The sequence below is a fragment of the Nomascus leucogenys genome, chromosome 12, assembly GCF_006542625.1.
Source record: "Nomascus leucogenys isolate Asia chromosome 12, Asia_NLE_v1, whole genome shotgun sequence".
Classification (NCBI taxonomy): domain Eukaryota; kingdom Metazoa; phylum Chordata; class Mammalia; order Primates; family Hylobatidae; genus Nomascus; species Nomascus leucogenys.
In genome coordinates this window covers 84,860,632-84,884,383 of record NC_044392.1, presented here as the reverse complement: position 1 = coordinate 84,884,383, position 23,752 = coordinate 84,860,632, and the positions used below count along the sequence as shown (strand labels likewise).

The 23,752-nt window shown below is 42.7% G+C and overlaps 1 long non-coding RNA gene and 1 other non-coding gene across 2 annotated transcripts; one reads left to right on the top strand and one right to left on the bottom strand.

Moving 5' to 3' along the window:
• The first annotated feature begins 17,161 nt into the window (after nt 1-17,161).
• LOC105738420 lies at nt 17,162-23,456 on the top strand. The gene is made up of 2 exons (XR_001114234.2): nt 17,162-17,309; nt 21,803-23,456. It is a non-coding gene; the product is annotated as an uncharacterized LOC105738420 (long non-coding RNA).
• On the bottom strand, nt 21,797-21,903 carry LOC115837817. Its single transcript, XR_004032867.1, has one exon. It is a non-coding gene; the product is annotated as a small nucleolar RNA U13 (small nucleolar RNA).
• Nucleotides 23,457-23,752: the final 296 nt, after the last annotated feature.

Below are 23,752 nucleotides of genomic sequence, written 5' to 3'. Positions count from 1 at the left end.
TCTGTGAAATGATAACAATATAATCTGTCTGATGTGATGACCTCTGGATCAGTTTGTGTTTGTTGTTTTAAATACATATAAGCTCTCGCTATGTCTCAAACTCCTGAACCCAAGCAATCCTCTAGCCTACACCTCTCAAAGTGCTGGGATTATAGGCGTGAGCCGCTGCACCTGGCCCCAGATCAGTCTGAAGTGAGATCTTTACCAGGTCACCACATTTAAAAGAGCTACCTTCCCCTCCTCAACTCTCGCCAGCATTTCCTAGCACCCTTCTTTGTTTTATTTTTCTATATAACATTTATCATCATTTCTATATCATATATTTTACTTTTTAAATTCTCTTATCTCTCTCCCTTTGGAATGTAAATTCCATGAGGGCAGGAATTTTTGTCTGTTTTCTTCTATATCCTCAGCACCTGGAATATTTTCTGGCATATAGTAGGTCATCAATAAACACTTATTGAATGAATAATTCATATAACATCCTCAGCACAATACCAAGTATGTGATCCTCTTAACTATTATTTATTTTCTTTTCAAAGCCCGGACAAAAGTGGCATTGTCCTGATGCTTTGGGAGGACCAGTGTGAAACTAGTTGTTTGGTTTTTCATCTCTGCTCCTACTTTCCTCACATGGAGGTCCTCCTAGGCTTGAGCCAGGTAGACCAGCAGCTGAGCTAGCCTGAAGGCAGTCTCTGAAGTCTGGGCAAACTGTCCTGGCTTGGCTTTCTCAAGTGAAAAACAAACAACAAACCCTTTTCTCTACTCACACTTCTGCTGCCAAATGTGTGGGTCATATTGAGCAATTCTCCAATTCTCTGGGGACACCAACTGGGTGCTGGATGTCCACTTTACTTCAATTATGACACTGATTAGCTTGTGCTGACAGTTAACACAAGCCCCACAGGTTAAGGACTCAGTCCCACAAGACTGCCCCCACTTCATTTGCCAATTGCAAGTAGTGGGTCCCCAGGTGACCCATAACTTCCAGCTTGCCTACAGATCAGGGGCTCTCACAATCCCCTAAGCTTTCATAATTTTCTGCAGTGGCTTACAGAACTCAGAAACATTTTACCATTACTACTTTATTATAAAAGAGAATATAAAGAATACAAATGAGCACACAGACAACGCAGTACCTGGAGGGAGGTCCAGAAGGGTACCAAGTACAGGAGCTTCTGTCCCCATGGAGTTGGGGTGCACCACCCTCCCAGCACGTGAATGTGTCCACCAACCCAGGAGCTCTCTGAACCCCATTGTTTAGGGTTTTTATAGGGGGTTCATTGTGTAGATATGGTTGGTTCAATCACTGGCTGTTAGTGATTGACTCACTCTCCAGCCCCTCTCCCCTCCCAGGAAGTTGAGGTGGGGAATGGGGAAGGGAGATATGGCTGAAAGTTCTAAGTCTCTCATCAAGGCTTGGTCTTTCTGGTGACCAGCCCTCATCCTGAAGCTGGCTAGGGGCCCCAGGTACTAGTCATCTCATTAGCATAAAAAAGACACTCATCACTCTGGAGATTCCAAGGTTCTTAAAAGCTCCTGTGCCAGGGAACCAAGAATAAGACCAAATATAACAAATGGTGCTCCTCTTACTCCTATCATTCAGGAAATGATGAGGGTTTTAAGACCCATGTGTCAGGAACTGGGGTAAAAGACCACATATATATTTTTATTATGTCAGACAGCTATAGGCAGATGATTCAAGGGGCACAGTTATACCTCTAATGCCTTTCTGCAAATTATAAAAAGGTGGCTCCTTCAGGCCCATGGATGGGGAAAAAGCTTTTATTCCTCTTGGCTGATACATCTCTGAGACTGGTGAGAGAAGCAGGGCTATAGTTCAGCCCACTGTCTTCCCTTCCCCTCGGCTGGACACTTTCGCACAGTACAGAGACGGCACAGCTGTACCTGCTGACTGGCTATGGGAGAAAGTGGTACTGGAGGGCTAGGGATATGTGGAAGACAAAGTGCCTCACCCCGGCTGTGCTCACCCTAAGGATGAGACTCTTTTCCTTTCCAACTGCAGTTTAATTGTTGTAGGGTCTCTTCAGGATGATGCTCACCTCCTGATCCTTCTGCACCGTGCCTTGCCCTGTTCCAGGCCTGTGGTATCAATACTTAAACTGAGCTGACCTAGGAAGAATGCCTTTCTTGGGTGTAAAGATTGAACAAGCAATGGACAGAACCATTTGAGGAAGGGCAATGTGTTGTCATGGAAAGGCCACACATCCTGGAATCAACTGACCTGGTATGGTGGCTTGATGGGTGTCAACCTGATGAGGCTGAACTGCATTTCCCAGAATTCCCTTTGCTGCGTGTTTCCCATTAGCGTGGACCACAGGAGATATTGTGTGAAAGTTGGAGGGAAGTAGTGAAGCCACAGCCATTAAGTAGCTCACACATGTCTATGTTGGCATGAATCTGCTGGCTCATTTGCTGGGTCCTCCAAACACGTGGATGTTTTTGCCTTCCCAGAGCTCTCCACTGTGAGAGCACTTGCGCACTGACCCCACCTCCTAATACTCCACCTCGGGACTGGGATTTCAATACATGAATTTGGGAGAGACATAAACATTCAGTCCATCGCAAATCTCTTGCACTCTTAGCAGACAGCTAAATAAACCAACCCTGTCCCTGTCAATTGATCTTCTTCTCCCAGTTAAAATACCAGCATTTTCTCAGGATATTTGAAAGCTAGTGCTTTTACTCAAAGAAAGAGTATGAGTAGAACCTGTAGGCACCTTACTAGGCTAGTCGGGGAGGTATTTTGGGGTGGTTCTCTCCCAATCCTACCATGAGCAGCATCATATACTTTATTTGGATTCATAGTAAAGGTGATTATTTGTGACCTTATTAACAGGGAATATAAATGCCTCAAAGAAGGCTACCACTGTTTAAAACTATTTTCCAATTTTATGAGTTCGCTGGAATATGAGGTTATTCAGAGAAGGAGCCCTCTTGCAACTCCCTGGCATCTTACCCTCAGTTCCATCTGCATTTTCCACTCTCAACATCCACGCATAAACAGCCAGCATCCAGCCACTCTCTCCCTTTTATCCTGCTGTGTTATCACCCTGTCCTCCCTCTGTCTTGTCAAAAATGAGCAAAGGCATATTAGCCACCCTAGGACGGCTTGACACGGAAAAGTTGTCCTTTCAAAATCTCAGAATGTCACGATGAACTAGTTGAGAAAACAGTATGATGGACTGTACTGGCTTCTCCAAAGTCAGCCCCTGTGGAAAAATATTGAAGATTTGACTCATTCACTGACATTTGGGACAGTTAAATGGGAGAAGAAAAAAAAAGAAAGGAATGAATAAATTGCTTCTTTTTCCTCCATAGGTATCTGACTCAGGCGCCAAAGCTTATGAATCTTGGAATATAGTCAGCTACAATCATGGGTTATTCTCTAAATGAAGAGTCCAAACACTGGCAAAATAAAAAGTACATTTGGTTCATCACATTCCTAACTATAATGGATGCTGAGAAATGGATGCACTGTAACAACCCGCAAGTTTCCTGGTACTGCTGCTGTCATTGGAAAACCATGGCTCCTTCAAAGTATCCATCTCTTGCCTCTGCCAGAAAAAGCCAGCCATTAACAGAAACTAAATCCAAGGTCACTTACTTTCACATAAAGAGAATATTTTGGCAGCTGCCAAAATTCATTTTTCTAATGTGCACTTACCCAATAACTTAAGCTTGGCATCCTGGGCGGAATCCAACTTCGGTAATTCCATTTTCACAACCGAATTCCCCCAAGGAGTTTGAACCGAACATCACATTATTCTTCACTTCTCCGGCTATCCTCTCAGTAATCAAACGAGTGCTTTTTATCCCTGAAGCGTCATGGAAATATACGGGTAGGAGTTCAAAAAAGGGTTTCTTCTTAAGAATATAGCGATGAGAGGTTCCATTATACGAACTTAGTAAAGTCCTTTGGAAGTCAAGACTGGTTTCATTTTTTTAATTATTATTTATTTATTTATTTTGAGATAGAGTCTCGCTCTGTCACCCAGGCTAGAGTTTAGTGGCGCAATCTTGGCTTACTGCAACCTCTGCTTCCTGGGTTAAAGTGATTCTCCTGCCTCAGCGTCCTGAGTAGCTGAGATTACAAACGCATGCCACCACACCTGGCTAATTTTTTGTATTTTAGTAAAGAAAGGGTTTCACCACGATGGCAAGGCTGGTCTCAAACTCCTGGCCTCAAGTGATCCACCCGCCTCAGCCTCCCAAAATGCTAGGATTACAGGCATGAGTCACTGCGCCCAGCCTGGTTTCATTTATTTAACCAACAGGTATTGAGGTTTGTGCCAAGTGCTGGTCTCAATATTGCAGGTGCAGCAGGACATAAGAAAAGGTTTCTGCCCTCAAGAAGTAAATATTAGAATAAGTATATTAAATACAGCTGGAGAGAGACACAGGAATCAGACCATTAAGGCCATGATATGGAGTTTGGATATTATCATAAGTACAGTTGGAGAGTGTTAGTGGAGTGATGATCAGAGTCAGGGTTTTTAATAAGATCACTGTGAAGAGGAAGAGCCATTGTACAAGATACCTGTGGAACCAGGGTCTTAATCTTCTGTTGTTTTCCATTGGAATCTAACCATTCTAGGGGTCAACACAGCTATGGCCAGATTTTCCTCCTTGCCATTCTTCAAACAGCCTTGGATTCTTGGTAACTTAAGAGCCAAAGAGTCCAAAGCCATGGTTTGAACACATGGATCATCAGCACCGCTCCACAACTGATGCTGCCTTCCCTTGTTCTCTAGCCAGCTGTACTTCGTGAGCTCCCTTTGGTCATTCAGGACACCAGAAACAAATAAACTAAGAAGCATTAGTTCATCTCCATGAGCTGCTCCAAGAGCTTTAAAAGTAGGTCAGTTGCAAAGTCCAGGAGCAGAAGTATGTATACATATATGACACTTATTAAGTGGTGGCATTCTGGGAAGAGCATCACCACTGATAAAGAATCATTGAAACTTTCTATTTCTGTGAACAGTGGTAAATATAAATCTTAAAGTCATAGAATCTGAGAGTGGCAGAGGACTTCAGTGGTCATCAAGTCCAACCTCCCACCCAAGGTAGGATTATTCTATGTGGCCCTGACAGGGAGTCTAATGTCCTATACCCCTCCCATATCACATAAAAATATCAGAGGAGTCAGTTTGAATGCACACTGTTCTGTTGGCTAGGGAAGGCCATCGACTGTGACATCTATTGCCCAAAGTTGCAGTCTGAAGGGCCAAATAGCAGATAGAAAAATTTACGTCTTAAAGAGGGGGATGAAGGTCACAACCTAGAAGGAGAACACCAAATAAGCTTGTCAATCTCAGCATCAAGTTGGAAGAAGGGCATCAAGTATACAGAGCCAGAACAAGAAGATACCCAAGATGCTGATGGGTGACAAATATGGACTAAGTGGATTGGAGGTGAGCACATTTGGAGGGATTTCTGCAGGCTCTCATGATAAATTTTTTATATAGTTCTCACACAGATTTATATAATTGTGCCAGGTACTTTTGGAGAGTCTAGAAGAGAACTTCTATCTTGCTTCTGCTAAATGATCCCTCTCTCACACGGTAGCCCATTCCATCATTTGGAAGTGCCGACAATCAGAATATTCTCCACACCCTCTTCCCTCGGGCCATAGATCTGTTCTTGCGTGACATGCAGAGCAAATCTAAATTTCTTTTTCTCATGATGACCTTTCAAGTAATTAAAGCAGATCCTATGTTCCTGTTCAATATTTCCTGCTCTAGGCTACATCTCCCCTGATTCCTTCAACTGTTCTCAGATGATGCAATTTTGTAGCTTCCAAACTTTCAGGTTGGAAAGGGCCTCAGAAATTCAAGTACAGATCTCCCTCTTTGCCCGGGAGGAAGATAAGGTTTAGAGAGACGAAATGCAGCTTTGGGTAGAGGTGGGGAGTAGATTTTGCCCAATGTCATCTGGGAGTGGCAATTTCAAAACTTAAACCTGAATCTCTTCATCTGAAGTCTAGTGTTTTCCCCATATCTTTCAACAAACCTCAGGATCCTACTCACTTTCCTCTGAATTCATTCCAGCTTCTCAGTCTTCTTCTTTAAATGGAGCCCCTTTTGTTGAACCCACCAGCAGATGTGGTCTAGCCAACTAAGAGAACAAGGGGATTGTTATCGATTTGATTCTAAACTTCATACATCCATTAATGCTGCTATGATTACTTTAGATTTCTTTGGCAGGCCCTGGTGATTCATACCGAGCATGTGGTTAACTAAAACCATTTGTTTTGTGTGGTTTTCTTTTACTTGAAATGTGTCAAGCAAGATATTTTCCACCTTGTACTAAAATAGTTCATTTTTAATTTAACCAAAGTGTAGGACTTTATATTTAATCTTCCTAAATATCTCTTTGTTAATTTAGTGTATCTTTCCACCTGGTTGAGATATTTTTGAATTTTAACTCTATCAAACATATTAACTAACCATCCATGTTTTATGATATACATAGATTCAATAAGCACACTGTGGCAAAGACAATTCTTGCCAAATATGCAATGTACTCCCTTACTTTACCCAGACGCTGTTGCAATTGGGTTGGAGCCATGTGACTTCCTCCAGCCAATGGACAGTGAGTAAAGGCGATGTCACTTCTGGGCCAAGGCATTTAAGAGGCAATCTGATTCTTCTATTCCTCTATTCCCCTGATGCAGAGACCTTGAACGCCATATGTTCTAGACATAACTGTAGGTGGAGCTTACATGGGCCTGTGGCAATACATTAAAGACATTTGACTATATTCTATTAATTCAAATTTGTATCAGCAACAAATTCATTTCCACCCAAAAACATCATTAAAGATTTAGGTAAATGTTGAATATGTCAAATTAGCTTGATGTAGCCATTCCACAATGAATACATATCAAAACATCGTGTTATACACCATATGTGTATGTGTGTGTATATGTATGTGTGTGTGTGTGTGTGTGTGTGTGTGTGTGTATGTATACATATAGTTTGGTTGGTTTTTTTTTTTTTTTTTTTTTTTTTTGAGATGGAGTTTCGCTCTTGTCGCCCAGGCTGGAGTGCAATGGCATGATCTCGGCTCACTGCAACCTCTGCCTCCCAGGTTCAAGTGATGATTCTCCTGCCTCAGCCTCCCAAGTAGCTGGGATTACAAGCACCCGCCACCAAGCCCAGCTTTTTTTTTTTTTTTTTTTTTAGTAGAGACGGGGTTTCACCATATTGGCCAGGCTGGTCTCAAACTCCTGACCTCAGATGATGCACCCGCCTCGGCCTCCCAAAGTGCTGGGACTACAGGTGTGAACCACTGTGCCCAGCCTAGTTTGAATTTATCAATTTTAAAAAATATTTTAGTTAAATGCCTTGCTAAAATCTAAATGCATGAAGTCCCAAGAACCATGGTAATCCACTAAAGGTTTATAAGCATGGGCATGATATGATCAGATTTGCATTTTAAAGTTGCATCTGGGTGGGGAGTGATTGGAGGGAACTAAGACTAGGAGCAGGGAGAAGAGCTAAGAGGCTGGTTCATGAGCATTTGAAAAGGGAACTGTGGTTATTGGAGCCAGTGTGAGCTCACTACAACAAAGTTCTTCAAAGTCACCTATTTTTACTTTTGCTAGTGTTGCTAGACTGGTGTGTTAGAGAAATGACAAAGTTCATAGTCCTGAACTTCTTGCCTGCTACTCAGTTTTGTCCTGCCACTCAGGTTTGTCCTGTCCCATTCTCCTCTGTCCTCTAGCCACAGGGACCCCTTTTAGTTTACTTCTGTGTCTTGAGGATTCTCTCGGATGCTTTTGCAGAGGCTCTTCCCTCTGTTTAGAATGCTTTTCTACCCTGTCCCCTTTTCCAGGCTAATTTCATGCTTTAGATCTCAGTGTTTTCAGAGAGGCCTCCTCTGATTCCCCAAAACTAAGTTAGATCCCCTTGCTTAAATCTTCATTGCTCCAACCCCTCTCAAAGCATTCAATGCCACTGTAATCACTTCTTACAAATCACTTTTTCTTTTGACACTAAAATTTCCTTGAGTACAAAGGCCACTTCTGCTGTGTTTACCATTAGGAACTTAAAATAGTGCAAAGTAGGTGTTCACACTTGTTATATAGGATTATCTAATCATTTGTTCTGGAAATGTGTCAGGAACCTGTGATAAACCATGTGAACTACAGATTTTAGAATCTTTTTGTTCTTTGCCCTTCTCCAGAGTCTGAGCATTTCCTCTTTCTTGCAGCATTTTTCAGAGATTACTGACAGTGGTTCTGTGTTGCAACAGCAAGTTCTCTCAGTTGTCTGGGTTGTCATTTCTTTAGTGCAGGGATCAGCAAACTGCAGCCCAGCACAAATCTGGCTAGCAGCCTATTTTTGTAAATAAAGTTTTATTGGAACACAGCCACGCCTATTTCCAAACTGTCAATGGCTGCCCTCAGACTATAACAGCAGAGTTGAGTAGTTTCAACCAAGACCATATGGCCTGCAAAGCCTAAAATATCACTCTCATAGAAAAAAATTGCCGAACCCTAGTCTAGTATATATATTTGAGCTCATTTAAGACAGCTAATGATTTCTTTGTATTACCTCATCTATATTTGACTTCTTTTCATCTTTGCCCATCTTTGATCTGCCTTTACAATTTGGAAATTATTCTATTGAAGAATTCCGAACAAAATCGACAGCTGCTGCCCATAGTCATCTGCTGACATAAATCTTCTGCCCCATGTGGTGCCTGCTCCACATTGTTCTCTTTGCTCTATATATGTCTAACAAAGCCCATTTTATTGCCCTTAGAATTTTTATAAAATGTATTTCACACTCTGCTTCTTTTTGCAGGTTATATTCTGTCTTGATTATGCACTCCTCCTTCCTACAGTTCTTCATGACCCTTTAAGAACTCACCAAAGAGCTCTCTTGGCAGCCAGACACTCCCTTTGTTCAGAATCACTTTCACTTGTGTTATCAGAATTTTATTTTTGTAAGTCATCTATATCTCATTAATGAGTCTTTAGATCAGGTCTTTAGATTATACCTGTGAGTTTTTCTTTCTCTTTATCTGAAATATCCAAATGTTTCCATGAGAGTTTTGAGGGCATGTCAGAAGTCCAGATATCCTTAGCCATTTCAAACTCTCAGATGACAATCCATTCCACTTCTATTCCTCCTCAACCAGTTATTCTGCTTGGTCAGTGTTATGGTTACATTGTAGTCCCTCAAAAAGATATGTTGGACCCCCAGTACCTCCAAATATAAGTTTATTTGGAAACAGGGTCTTTACAGAGGTCAAGTTAAACTGAGGTGAAAAGGGTGAGTGTCTGTGAGCACAGGGTTCTGGGAAGCATAGAGACAGATGCCTGACTCAGGGTCTGAAGGCGGGGAGGTAGAGAGGAACGCCTTGTGGAGAAACTTCTGTTTCAACTGAGATGGAAAACAGTGAAGAGTGTTTAGCAAAGGCACCACGAGGAGTGCTCTGGAGGAGCTGGAACCTTCCCTGTGATTTCTGTTATTCCCCACACCCCATCCACAGCAACCTAATAGTAAAAGCTAACATTTATTCGATATTCATGTACCAAACACAGTTATCATAAGATAACTTAACAGTCATTATTTTATTTAATCATCGCAAGAATCCTGATATTACTATCCTAAGTCCATAGAAAGAGAGACTGGGATACATGGAGGCTAAGAACCTTGTCTGGGATCACTAAGCTGAGTGAGGCACCCAGCCCTTGAACGCAGGCAGGTTGCTTGCAGGAGCTGCGCCCTCATCCTACCTTTCCTGCGAAGGAAAGGAGCGCACCTGCTCTGCCAGGCAGCTTTGAAACATGTCCTCTAGCATCGTTCTACCCACCTTAGGGCTTCAAATAGATGGTCACCACTAAGCCCCTCCTTTAGAGAAATTCTAGAATGCTCTTGAAAATGAGCCAAACAAATAAAAGACGTATGGGAAGTTGGGAGAAGGGAGGAATCCTCAGGCTCTCCAGAGGAAGTTTTTTTTTTTTTTTAAGACAGGGTCTCACACTGTCACCCAGGCTGGAGTGCAGTGGCACCATCATGGCTCACTGCAGCCTCAACCCCCCTGGGCTCAGGTGACCCTCCCACCTCAGCCTCCTGAGTAGCTAGGACCACAGGCGTGCACTATCACACCCAGCTAATTTTTCTATTTTTTGTAGAGATATGGTTTTGCCATGTTGCCCAGGCTGGTCTCAAACTCCTGGGCTCAAGTGATCTGCCCACCTCAGCCTCCTAAAGTGCTGGGATTACAGGCTTGAGTCACTGTGCCTGGCCAGCAGGCAGATTTTTAATAAGAGCAAATAGCTAGAAAGCGGGCTGGGGTTGAAAGTTCCTCAGCCCCAATTCTGTCCTACTAGGAAAGTGCTTCTCAGCAGAAAGGATGAGACTTACTAACATCATTTACATGTAAGAGCATGTCCAGGGACACATTCAAGATGTGCCTAAGAGCAGGGTCTGGGCGGGTGAGCCTCAGCTGACCCACTGGTCACTCATTTCATCTCTGACTCTCCCCTTGCTGCTCTCTCTCCATCTCCCCAGCTTCTCTTCTGTGCCACTCAAGCTGCCCCACAAGCCACAGAAACAACCTGTTAATGTTCTTGGCCTGCAGTTTTTCAGACCTTAACAGGTGAAACTTCAGGGTCAAAGCCTCATAGCACAGCCCCAGACCGTCCTCACCCCACTGCAGCCATTCAGGATGGCCTCACAGAAGCCTGCAAGGAAATCAGTTCCTGGCTGGAATTAAATAACAAGGAGCCTCTAGAAATCAAGATTTGACACTGACAACTGAAGAACTTAAGTCTCTGGGCATAAGACACCATGACAGACGCTACCCCAGTCCCAGGCATGCGGACTTGCCTCGAGCACACTCTAAGTGTTTAGACAGCTTTGGACAAATGCTGTATTGAACTGCCAGGTTATACCTTCGTATTTAAGAGACCATTGCTCGGCACAACATGGCAGCTAATATTTAAAACAAATGGTAAAGAGGAAAGGCAATCATTTCCTCACTAAATGAAAAAGGAGATATGAATCTGAGGAACACAATCTGGCACTGATTGAAAGTAAATTACCAGTTGATTAGACGGCTGTAAATACAGGGAGAGAAGCCTCAACCGGCAGCTGGATTTTGTAAGGAAGAGGCCAATTAGAGAGGGCACAGGCGAGGCAGAGCACAGACAGGGCTCTGCACAGAGCAGACAGGCAGCTTTGCACCACTAGGATTACAAAGGCAGGAAGGGGTTTGTAGGAAGTGTTCTGTGGATGGAGCCTGCATGAAAGGGGAGCTCCCCACTCCCACTCGCCCTGCCCCACTTCCCTAGTGAGCAGGAAGAGGTTAAACTGCCAACCCCCTATCTAGCAGCAGTTAGGAAGGGTGTTTGTTATTGCAACACAGGAAGTATCATGATTTCTCTTCCTTTTTCAGGCTGTACTCAATCTAGAAGCTTTTTGCTTCCTATCAAAAGCCAGGGACTTGAAAACTACTCAGGTCCCTGCAGCCTACGGGACAAAGTTCATGCAGATTTCAGTGGGAGATGTCATCTCCAGATAGCAACTGGGGCCAGTTTTTGCAGATGGCAAGCGCTTAAATATGCAAGCCTCCATGATTACCAAGAACTGAGAAATCTCTGCAATTAGCAGGAGTGTAACTGGAAAACCAAGGGCTCCTCTGTGCCTTACCAAAAGACATTCCCTCTTCCTCTGGCAAGTTGAAGAAGATAATTTGGTCAGCCTTGGAGGAAGTGGTTGATTGAGACAGAAATGGTGGAGAGAAGGATGACTGTGATTTTTACTTTGGTGATGGGCATGAACATAACAAAGAACAGATGGTGGATGCCTTAGTCCCACTGGAGTTATCAATTCCATAGCCCTGAGCCCTGCCCTGCTACAGGCTTATGTAATTCTCAAGCATGTGCTCTCATGGCCCATGGGGAGATTATGCAGCACAGACCCTCCAGCTGCGAGGTTAACTCATCAATGCTCCACCCTTGTCATCTTTGGGTTCCAGCACTCAGGCCCTGGATATGCCTCTCACCAGAAGTGAACACTTGGTGGGGGCTGCAATAGACCCAATGACCACATCAGCTGCAGTGTGCATCTAGAAGAAATGATTCCAATGTAACATGACAGGGGACATATGAGATGATGAGTAAACAATAGAGAATAAAAATGATGGAGGAAGAGTTGAGGAAAAGGTCTCCTTTGAGCTAGGATAAAGTCATTTCCTTAGCCAGATCTAAGGGTTTAACTCTTAATTTAGAGGCACCAAGAAGTTACAACACAGTGCTACTTGAAGCTTATTTTATAGATAACATACTTAACTGTTAACAGATTCAGTTAACTGTTTACAGTTTAGTTAACTGGATATAGTTCTCAACCCACATGGGGTCGGTCATTTTCAACAAATCTTTTTATTTTCTCTGTAGAATTCAGAGTTAAAGAACTCCTTAAAGGATACACAAAACTGTCATCTTTAGTTAAGATTTCGGTGGTCTGGGGGTGAATTCCAGGTAAGTAGTCCCACTTATCAAATGTCTCTTTAACAATGCTTGCAGCTCTCTTGATGTGACAACCATCACAAAAGCCAATATTAATCAGATCACTAAAGGGACACAAATAACCGACACTAGCCAAGAAAGAATTCAAAGATATTTTTGAACTAGTTTGGGGCCAACTTTTGTGTGAGAAGAGGAATTGAGTTCACTTCATCGGGTGTTAACTGAAATAAGAGTTAATGTGCCAAATATCTTCATCATTGACTAACACTAAGACCACAGATTAGAGCGCCAAAGGGTGTAACTAGAAGGAAGTGTCAGCACTGCAGAAAAGAATGCAAAACCAGGAGGATCTCATGTTAAGAGCTGGCTGCCTAATGGATAAGAAATATGGCCAGAACACAAGGAAGGAGACTGGCGAGTAATAAAGCTGAATTGAAAGGCTTTCAACAAAGCCACCTTCTCTTGCAGGATTACCACTCCTCCTGCTGCCCTCAGGACAATTCCTGAGCGTGCTGGTGAGAGGCTATGTTCAATCATCCCCAGGGTCCTTCAGCTCTTCCTTCCCTGTTGAAGTAGAAATGAAGATCAATTTTACTTAAGTAAACATTTTGTTCTCACAGCCATAAGAGAGAACATTCGGTTCTCAGAGAAGTACGTACAACTTACTTCTCTTAAGACGGCTCCATTTTCCTAAAGACAGTGTATGAACCCCCAAGAACCTACAATGTTCCCTGGAGCCAGTTTAAAGTGTTGAGTCCTCTCTGGTTCTAGGATTCTAGAAGGATCAAAGTTTATTAACAAATCATACAGCAACTACGGCTGCCCAACTTTTCCACACAGTTTCTTCTCTGTAACTAGATCATGTTAATGCAATTACTATCAAAATTTAAATAAGTTTTTTGTAGACATAGACAAACTTACTCTAAAATTTATATGGAAAGGGAAAGATCCAAGAATTGCAAAAACCAAAAAACAAAAACAAAAAACAAAACAAAAATCTTTAAAAACAAGAATAAAGTGGGAAGAATCACACTTCCCAATGTTAAGGCCCAATATATAACTGCAGTATCCAAACAGTATGGTACTGGTAGAGGGAATAGGCAAAGCAATCAATCAGTGGAACAGAATAGAGAACACAGATATAGACCCACTCAAAATTCCTATTAATTTTAGACAAAGAAGTAAAAGCAATGCAATAGAGGAGAAACAGCCTTTTCAATAAATGGTGCCGGAGCAATTGGACCTAAACCAATACCAAAATTAACTCAAAATGGATCATTGACTAAAACGTAAACATACAGCTACATAAGAGAAAAATCTTTGGGGTGTAGGACTAAGCAAAGTTCTCAGACTTGACACCAAAAGCATGAGCCATAAGAAGACAAATTTATAAATTGGATCTCATCAAAATTAAAAACTTTTGTTCTGTGAAAGACCTTGGACAAAGGATCAAAAGACAAATTACAGATAGGAAGAAAATATTTAGAAATTACATATCTAAGAAAGGTCTTGAGTCTAAAATATATAGATAACTCTCAAAATTAAGAAAAAGAAAAGGACTGCTGTCGTTTGAATGTTTGTGTCTCTCCAAAACTCATATGTTGAGATCTAAACCCCAAGGTGATGGTATTAAGAGGTGGGACCTTTGGGAGGTGATTCGGTCATGAAGTGGAGGGCTCATGAGTGAGAACAGCGCCCTTATAAAAGAGCCCAAGAGAGCTCATCTGCCCTTTTCACTTAGTGAGGACGCAGGGGAAAAGGACTGTTCTAGGAAACAGGAAGTGAGCACTCACCAGAAACCAAATCTGATCTTGGACTTCAAGCCTCCAGAACTGTGAGAATTAAATTGCTGTCGTTTATAAGTCATCCAGTTTACAATGTTTTGTTATAGCAGCCTGAGCGAGCAAGACAAGGGCCCAAGGCCTCCGTCAGCACCACGTTTTATGATATGTGTTCTGTGAACCATCTGACTTCGGATCTTAGAGGAGGAGGAGGAGGTAGCAGAGGGATTGGTAAAATGCTGATTCCCATGGACTGCTCCAGAAATTCTGATTCCGTAGATTTGGGCAGGACCTGAGAAATCTGCATTTAAAACAAACTCCTTGAGAGACTTTTTAAATTATTATTAAAGTTTGAGAACTCCCACCATGGCCCGATCTACCAAATTATAAAGGAAGAGCATGCTGGGCATGGTGGCTCATGCCTGTAATCCCAGCACTTTTAGGAGGCTGAGGCGGGTAGAGATCACTTGAGATCAGGAGTTCGAGACCAGCCTGGCCAACATCGTGAAACCCCATCTCTACTAATGATACAAAAATTAGCTGGGTGTGGTGGTATGCGCCTGTAATCCCAGCTGCTTGGGAGGCTGAGGCAGAATTGCTTGAACCCAGGAGGCAGAGGTTGCAGTGAGATGAGATTGCACCACTACACTCCAGCCTAGGCAACAGAGTGAGAGTCCATCTCAAACAAACAAACAAACAAAGAAACAAGAAGAGCAGCATTAGAAAGAAAACCTGGACTGGGACAGTTGTGCCCTAAAGGGGCAAGCAAAAAGAAAGGCAATAAAGACTAGCAACAACCCAGAAGTGTTGTGAACAACAATTTCAAAGAAGTGACCATTCTCTATATTTATTAGGATGTGAAAGAAATGAAGTTGCCTCTCTCACACACACATTCGAGAATACAAGTCTGAGGAGAAGTTGCTCTGGGTGAAGAATATTTTTTATAATTCTCATATTCATGCTCAAGGAGCATGCACTCCTAGGCATATATTCACAAGGGGCTATGAGAGCCCTGGAGAGACCAGGTTCTCTGAGGGTAGGACACATACTTTAGCAACTTGGGGGACACATTCTCCAGCTGAACTGGTGTCTCTGGAGCCCATATGAGTTGGGCCTGTGAGGGCCCCACAGACAGGGACTCCTGGCATTTCTGATAAGTGAAGGGTCTGCCACAGAGGTCTCTAACATGACTTTCTACCACCACCTTTCCCGCTCACTGGCACATCAATAGACACATAGGTATATTAAGCAGCAGCTCTTCCTCACCTTGTCATCAAACAGTCTGTTTCTGCCTTCACCATTCTGCATCTGACCTTTCACAGGTAGCAAGAGAACAGTCTAAGGAGCAGCAGGCAACATGCTGAAGTGCAGAGCCAGGTCAAGGCTGGATTTGTCTGAACAGCTGGTGAATAAGAGGGCTGTGACCACGGCTCTGAGAAATATGGACAGGGGCCAGCCTGACAAAGAGAACAAAGAGCTGCCCAGGGGAAGGTGAAGAAGGCAACTGTCAACCCTTCAAAAAGTGAAATGGCCTTTAGTAAGATGAAGGCCAGCCCCTAAGAGATGCCAGCCAAGATGGAATAATGCGCAGATTTTCATCTAAGGGTGGGAATGGCCTGTTGTCCTGATCCAGGTACCCGGGCTTTTGAGATTCCCTTCCTAGCCCCGTCCACACACCCCCCACCCAACGCCCTTTCCCCAGCCTAGGTCCCCGAGTTTCTCATCCGTTGCTCGCTTGTGTCTATTGTATGTCTTCTTCATCAAAATCGGCAGGGGCTAATTAGCGGTGAAAGCAGACTCCAGCTCATTTCCGTTCACCTCATTATTTGTTTCTCTTTTGGGCTGAAGCCAAACAACAATGAAACATTAACATTCCCCCTGCAGAGCAGGCACACAGACACATAGGAGCATGTTACACACACCACACCCTCACAGCATGCACACACGCACATGCACAAGCACACACACCTGCTCCACTGCTATCGGGCTGTGCGAGGTCTCTGCGGCCCCGCTCTCTCGAGGCATCTAGGGTAACATCTCTTTCCATTTCAAACCTGGGACTGGGAAAAACGTAAGAAACTGTATAATGGAATGGCCCTGGGCAAGAAGGGAAAGGACGTTGGGAATTTCCGGAAGCACAATCCCCCTGGTCAGCACTGGTGTGAATTAAGGGCGCTGCTGGTGTTTTGTAGGCAGCTGTTTCCTCCTCCGGCCCTCCTGTTCCCCGGGCCGCCTGGGCACCGGCGCCTGCACTCTGGCATTCATTGCTCTACCGTAAGCCTTGTTTCTAGCCGTTTTCAATCAAGTGGGAGACTGTCCAAATTTCTGCCTCAATGAAAATCAGCTGTTCTAAATCTAAGCTCCCATTAAGCGTTCCAGGGGCTGGCCTGACTTGGAATTTAAGCAGCAGCGCCGCCCTCCCTGGAGTGAGCGGCAGCCGGGGCTCCAGATGAGGCGGGCCTGCCTCCTAGTGGCCAAGGTGCTGCAGGGCAGCTCTGAGGGCTCGAGGGCTGCTCAGCCGCCAACCGAGGACACGGGGAGGAGGCACAGTAAGAGAATCCTTAGAGCCTAACGCCCCCCTCTCCGTCGCCCTCGAGCCGCTCCAGTCCCCAAGTCCCATCCCCTTTCCTTCCCCGACATCTCTCCTTGTTGTCCCACTCTGGCTCCGTCGAACTGCTGTGGTCTGTTAGCTGGACTCTACCTCCAGCTTCTGTATCGAATCCATGCACCTCGCTGCCAATTCGTCTTCCGGACGCTGGTTGTTGATCCTCTGTGATCTCTAATTAAGGCTCTGCTGAGCCTCCTCTTTATCTATAGGGGGGATCCTCAAGCGGGGGGACACACCCTTCCTGGAGAGGCGTATCGCCAGCCACGACAAGGCGAACCGCGTTTCTCCCCACACGCCCCAAAAAGCGATGCCCTTCCCCAGGCCGCGCTCACGCTGAACCCCTGTTGCTGAGCTGCAGTTCCTGGAGGTGTCCTGTCCTCAAATGTGGGGAAGCGGGGAAAAGATTAAGAAGGTAAAAGTTCAAACCAGGCAAAAGTTCAAACCTCTTGGCCCTCCACAGTGTGGCCTCAAGTTTCCCTTCTAGCTTTTAGTGCTAGAGTAGAATGAAACGAAGGGTTAGAATGCCAGGTGCGCTACGTTTTAGTCATGGCACTGTATGAAAGGTTCTAAATTCTAAATGTCTTTGCAGGGTTGTTATGGAGACTAAAAGAGGCCGCCTGAGTATCAAATTTAGCACAATGCTTGCCTCATAGTGAATGTTCAGTAAATGGCAGCTGTCATTTTCCCTCCCCCGTTAGTAACTTTGCTCACAGTTCTGATACCGGCCTTGAACTGAACTTTCCATCTCTGCACCTCGGCTTTTGACACCCTATTTGCCTGGAGCGTCCACTATCACCACTTTGGTCAAAGCCACTGTCACCTCCTGCAATAGACTAATTCATCTCCCTGCTCCTGCCCACACTTATTTTTAATCTAGCCACCAGAATTTTTTTAAGTGTAAATCAGATTATGTCACTCATCTGCTGAAACCCCTATTGTAGCTCCCCATTTCACTCAGTGTAAAAGCCAAAGCACTCACCCTGTCCTGGAGGCCCTACATGATCTGGCTCTTTTCCCCTCTCATATTATTTCCCATAGCTTTCTCCCTTGATCACTCTGTTTCTTCCACAATGACCAATTGCTTTTGCTGGAACACACCAGCAATTTATTAATAGCCTTTGGGTTGGCTTTTCCCTCTACCTAGAATATTTTCCTCACATATCTGCATAGCTCTTTCCCTTACTTTTTCATGACTTTGCTCAGTTGTCACCTTCAAAAAAAAAAAAAAAAAAGCCGGCCAGGTGTGGCGGCTCATACCTGTAATCTCAGCACTTTGAGAGGTGAAGGCGGCAGACAGCTTGGGCCCAGGAGTTCCAGACCAGCCTGGGCAACACACGGCAAAACCCCATCTTTACAAAAAATACAAAATATATTTTTTGTAGAGGACGGTGGCACACAACTGTAGTCCTAGCTACTTGGGACTTGGGAGGCAGGAGGACCGCTTGAGCCTGGGAGGTTGAGGCTGCAGCGGGAGCCATGATCATGCCACTGCACTCCAGCCTGGGCAACAGAGCAAGACCCTGTCAAAAAAACAAATAAATAAAAGCCTATCCTGACCACATATTTAAAATTTCAAACTGCTCTGCTTTCCCCCAGTACTTCCAGTCCCCTTTATCTTGCCCAACTTCTCCTTTTCCATAGCACATACCATATTCCTTACTACCTTCTCAAATAATATATATAACAAAGCCAACCATTGGCAAATGAATCTCTCATAATTTGCTGATGGGAGTGTAACTTGGTACAACTACTTTGGAAATCTTTTAGAGAGTATCTACTAAAGCTAAAAATACCTTATTTCACTCTTGTATGTAAATCCAACAAATTGCAAATCCAACAAAAAGGAGTACTTTTTGTCAGATTTATTTTGGTCTGTTCTGTAAATATAATATGTTATATAATATATAATAAGATATATACTTATATATCAGTCACCTTAATCATATAGCTATATAAGCATATAATTTATGATCTAATCATATCACATATAATAATCTTAGTTACTTTAGTCATTTCACTAAACAAGGAACAACCCAAATGTCAATCTACAGTAAAATGAATAAATTTTGATTTTTTGCAAACAATAAGTACACAGCAATAAAAAATAAGTTATTCATGGTATTCATCAACAACATGAATGAGTCCAGAATCTAATATTGAGCAAGAGAAGTTGGAAACCAAAAAGTACCTCCTATATGATTTAATTGATTTGAAGTTCAAGAAAGGCAAAACTTTAATGATAGAAGTCAGAATAGAGCTACTTATTTCTCTAATTGGGATATAACCTAATCTTTCTGAAAACAGGGATAATATCCATCTTGCAGGACTGCTGGGAAAATTGCAGATAATATATATCTAACATCTAGTACCAAGTTCCTAGCACAGAATATTTGCCAACGAAATTATTGTTTGTATTCACGTATGTTCTTAATTCATGTTAGTTTGGTAATTGCTAAGTAAAAAGATAGTTTTACTCAACCCAAAGGTTCTGGTTGCATGTGCCATTCATTGCCACCCAATAGCCATATCCCTTTTATTCCTTACTAATAAAATCCATATTCTTTTTCAGGACAGCTGTGTGCCCAGCCCTGAAAGATAAAGCATGACAAGTCTAAGCCAATCAATAAATCTCATACCCTTTTGCCAGATATTCACTTTCCCAACTCCTCCTTGCAGCTAGGGGTGCCCATGTGCCCAGTTCTGGCCAAAGAGATTTAAAGAGCAATTCTGATAGGAAATTGCTTAGGAAAGATTTCTCCTCTTTACTGAAAGGAGATAGACACACACTCTCTAGCTGCCTCCTGTTTTCTGCCTTTGCACAAATGATTCCCAGAGCTGTGACAACCATATTTTTACCTTAAGAATCATAAAGATAGTGACACAGAGTCCTAAAATAGCAGAGTTATCAGTCACCTACCTTCAGACTTTTTGTTCTAAGAGTTAATGATCTTTATTATTTAAGCCACCATTAGTTAACTATTATGTTACTTGTAGCTGAAATCATTCCTAACTGTGACTGTTCCCTTATAAATTACTAGTGTACAAAAGAGAATCATAAACTGATAATACATCTTACTGTGCTCTCTTTAGTTTTCCCAGTGTCTTCGTGGTCTTTTGTAAGTCTCTTCTTTACCCGTTCACTAAAATGTCATTTTCTAGTCAAATATCTTTCAATGGCATATGAACTCACTAATAAGACCAATAACTTTCCAAAGGCCTTTAGGGCTAAGACATACATTTAAAACTCAGGGAAATTCTACACAGTTGCTGACTCCTGTTGGAGGTTGATCAACTGCTAAACTCTGACAGTAACTCATATTAACCTGCATTTGCCCACAAGCACATCAGTGTGCCAATTCTGTAAATGTAAATACACTTGGTCCATCCAAGCAGGGCTCATTCCTGGTTGGCAAGGCAAATTACTATGATGTTAATGAAGTTCTAGGCCCCCTCCCTTGCATGAGCCCTTTTCATGCTTGGGGCCCGAGCGATGTGTTCCCATAGTCATAAGCTTTTGTAAAACTTGTGAGCTGTGTTAACTACAATCGGTTAAGACCTCTGTCTCTTTCCTCTCCAGCTTACCCTCTGTTACACTTGCTCTTCTATAGGGTGGTCTTTTTGTTTGTTTTGGAGACGGAGTCTCGCTCTGTCACCCAAGCTGGGGTGCAGTGGCATGATCTCAGCTCACAGTAACCACCGCCTCCAGGGTTCAAGCGATTCTCCTGCCTCAGCCTCCCAAGTAGCTGGAATTACAGGCGCCACCACCACTCCCAGTTAATTTTTTGTGTGTATTTTTAGTAGAAATGGGGTTTCCCCATGTTGGCCATGCTGTTCTCAAACTCCTGACCTCAGGTGATCCACCTGCCTTGGCCCTCCAAAGTGTTGGGATTACAGGCATGAGCCACCGCGCCTGGCCAAGGGTGATCTTAAAGAGGCAAGGGGTGATTGGATTCAGCTAAGGGGAAGCTGACTTGAAGAGGCATAGATTTTGGGTTAAGAAGGTTATTTTTATGTGGTTCACTTCCATATCTAAGTTATTGTTAGCTATCGTGGTGCAGGAATGGCTTCCAGCAATATTTCCAATGCTCCTTTGCTACTCAACCAATATCTGACAGACAGGTGCAATGCTGGAGGTGATTTGAATGTAACCTATTGCACTTGGCATTGGAAGTCTGTAGGTAACCACGTAGACAAAGTTTTCAAAAGTATGAAGCCAGAAGCTAGCCTGTGGAAAATTCTGCCAATCTTCAGTTATGTAAAAGTCTGAGCAGAGGATTTAATTCTCAAAGACACCTGGTCAAAATGGAAGTTCTGTCCTGTTGAGAATATACATGATAAGCAGTGTATGCAATTATACACCCAATATTTTTTATTTTTTGAGGTATATCACACAAAATAGAATTTATCAGAAATCCTGTGATTGTAGGACACAGACCAGTGCCAGGTTCACAATGACTGTGCCTGTTTGTTTAGTCATGTATGTTATACATCCCAACATGTTGGATCACATTGCATCCTGAAGACAAAGAGCAGCTTTAGACAAAAGAGAATGAAAAAGCATTCATCAATGAATCACAACAACCTAAAGAAACATTCCAATGATAAAATCGCCACACATATTTATAAAATAAGTCCATGTCCATAGTATAAGAATAATGATAAGTAAGTAGCTTAATGCAATGATGTTTAAAATCTAATTTACTTACTCTTCTATATACCTTAATTCCATGTAGCTTTGTGTATTTATTCAGAATTATTGATTACATTAAAATTCAAAAGAATTATAAAGGTATATATAAGGTAATTCATTAATATAAGAATTACATAATTTGTCCTAGACTTTTGATGATTGTGGTATATTTGTCAACATTTTATTCTTTTTTAATTTTTTTTCTTCCATGACAGTCAGGGTATGTGTGGATGTTATAACAGGGTTTGAAGGAAGCACGTCTCACACACCTCACATGTGGGAACCCAATCGTCACATTTATGAACTACAAAAGGATCAGCATTTTAAAATTTGTAATTTGTGGATTTTTCTCATTCCAAGTAAATAGTTGTTTACATACCCAATTTTTTATCTTTGTTTTTGTTTTAATTTTTTATTTCTTTTTTCTTTTTTCTATTTTCTACACAACCAATTTTTTATTCCTAACTTTGCGTTCTTTTTCTTAAAGAAAGCCTTTGCCAAACTGTGTAAGCTCCTACACAACGCATAACTACCCCTGGTGATCAGGCAACAGCCACAATCAGTCAAGGCTCCAAATGATATTTACCAATCTGGTTACTTTGGAAGTACTTTCGACGTCAGGCTTTAAAAGGGCAAGAATATTAACTGAGAAGAATTGAAGCTACTTTATTGAATGCCCTACATGGCTTGTTAAGTGAACATAACCTAATGTTAAAATAGAATGCTTCTCACCTCAGTTTCTCCAGAGGGACTGACATTGTAGCTCTCAGATACCAACGTGTGCATGGGACAGAACACCGTAAGAGTAATCTAAAACAAAACGAACCCTTGGGTTTGGTTTCAAAATTTAAGGTCATTTATCCAAGGGCTTCTTTCTCTCTTCAAGAATAGAAAAGATTTTTTGGAGAGTAAGAAGAAAGAAGAAAGATTCTAGTGAGAAGGATTTTTTGGAAAAGTTTTTGCTGTAAGCCTGAAGTCCTGTATCTCAAGAGGAAATAAGGGGTGAGGGGACACCTGAACCTCCCTCAAGTTTTGAGGGCCTTCAACACGGCCTTTCTGAGAGTCTAATATGTGTCACCTGAAGTTTGAAAGACAGTGAGCTGAGGGCTGATTTCTGCCCCAGAAAATGTGCAGAGTAAGAGAGAAGCTGGCCAGTTGTGTTGAGGATGATGAAGCCGAAGCAAGTAGCTGCTACCTCTGGGAAATTCCTGCAACCCCAAGCCCCTGCAGTGGAAGGACAAGGCATGTTCCCCCAATGCAGGACAGGATAGAGGACCAGCAATGCTGAGGCTGTGTTAGGCTCCATCAGAGAGGACCTCCTAGAAGGGGCAATGGGACTTCGTAGTGTGTGGGGGTAGATCCTCTAAAGTGGGGAGCTGTCAGCAGAAGAAGGGGCATCAACACAGCTCCAGAGATACCACAGAGGGGGTACCCCCAAAAAGAGTGCTCAAGAGAATATCAGCTTTAAACGTCAGCCACACTCAGCACAAAGCCAAATTATGGCAGATAGAGCTGAGTAAGAAAATTCCCTTCTACTATTTTTGATTCCTCTCTGTATGTCCCAACCCTAGGGGCAAGCCAAATGAGGAAGAGGAGCAGGAAAAGAGAAATGAAGGATCAAGCCTTCCTCTCTCACTGCAGGCAGCTAGCTCATACTGGGGCTGCCCAAGAAAGGGATACAATTCAACATTAAATAAAATTCAAGGTTTTTTATTTTTCCAGGGCTCAGTATTCTAATGTGTGTATTGGGCCGTGTTTGTGACTTAAAATGACCACAGGACAGACTGTAAAGTACCTTGGGGTGAACTGTATTCATCCAAGGCAGGAAAAGATTACCATACAAAATAAACTTCATAGGACCAATAAGAACAAAAGTCAAGTTGTGTTTTTATCACATTCCACGTGTCACATTTGTTCAACACTTTTGTTACATTAAGAAGAACCTATTAGAAAGCCATAAATAACTTAAAACTTTAATAATGATATTGATCTGATATCACTTTCTGATCATTTTTCACTGGGCTTTAGTGAAATCCATATTCCTAAGTGGCCAGATTCAGGTCTCTGTCTTGATATTACTCTGAATCATTCATTCATTAGCCCAACAAGTATTTATTGAGATGTGACAAGGTTAGCTTCCTAAGTTCTACTTTGGTCATATCCAA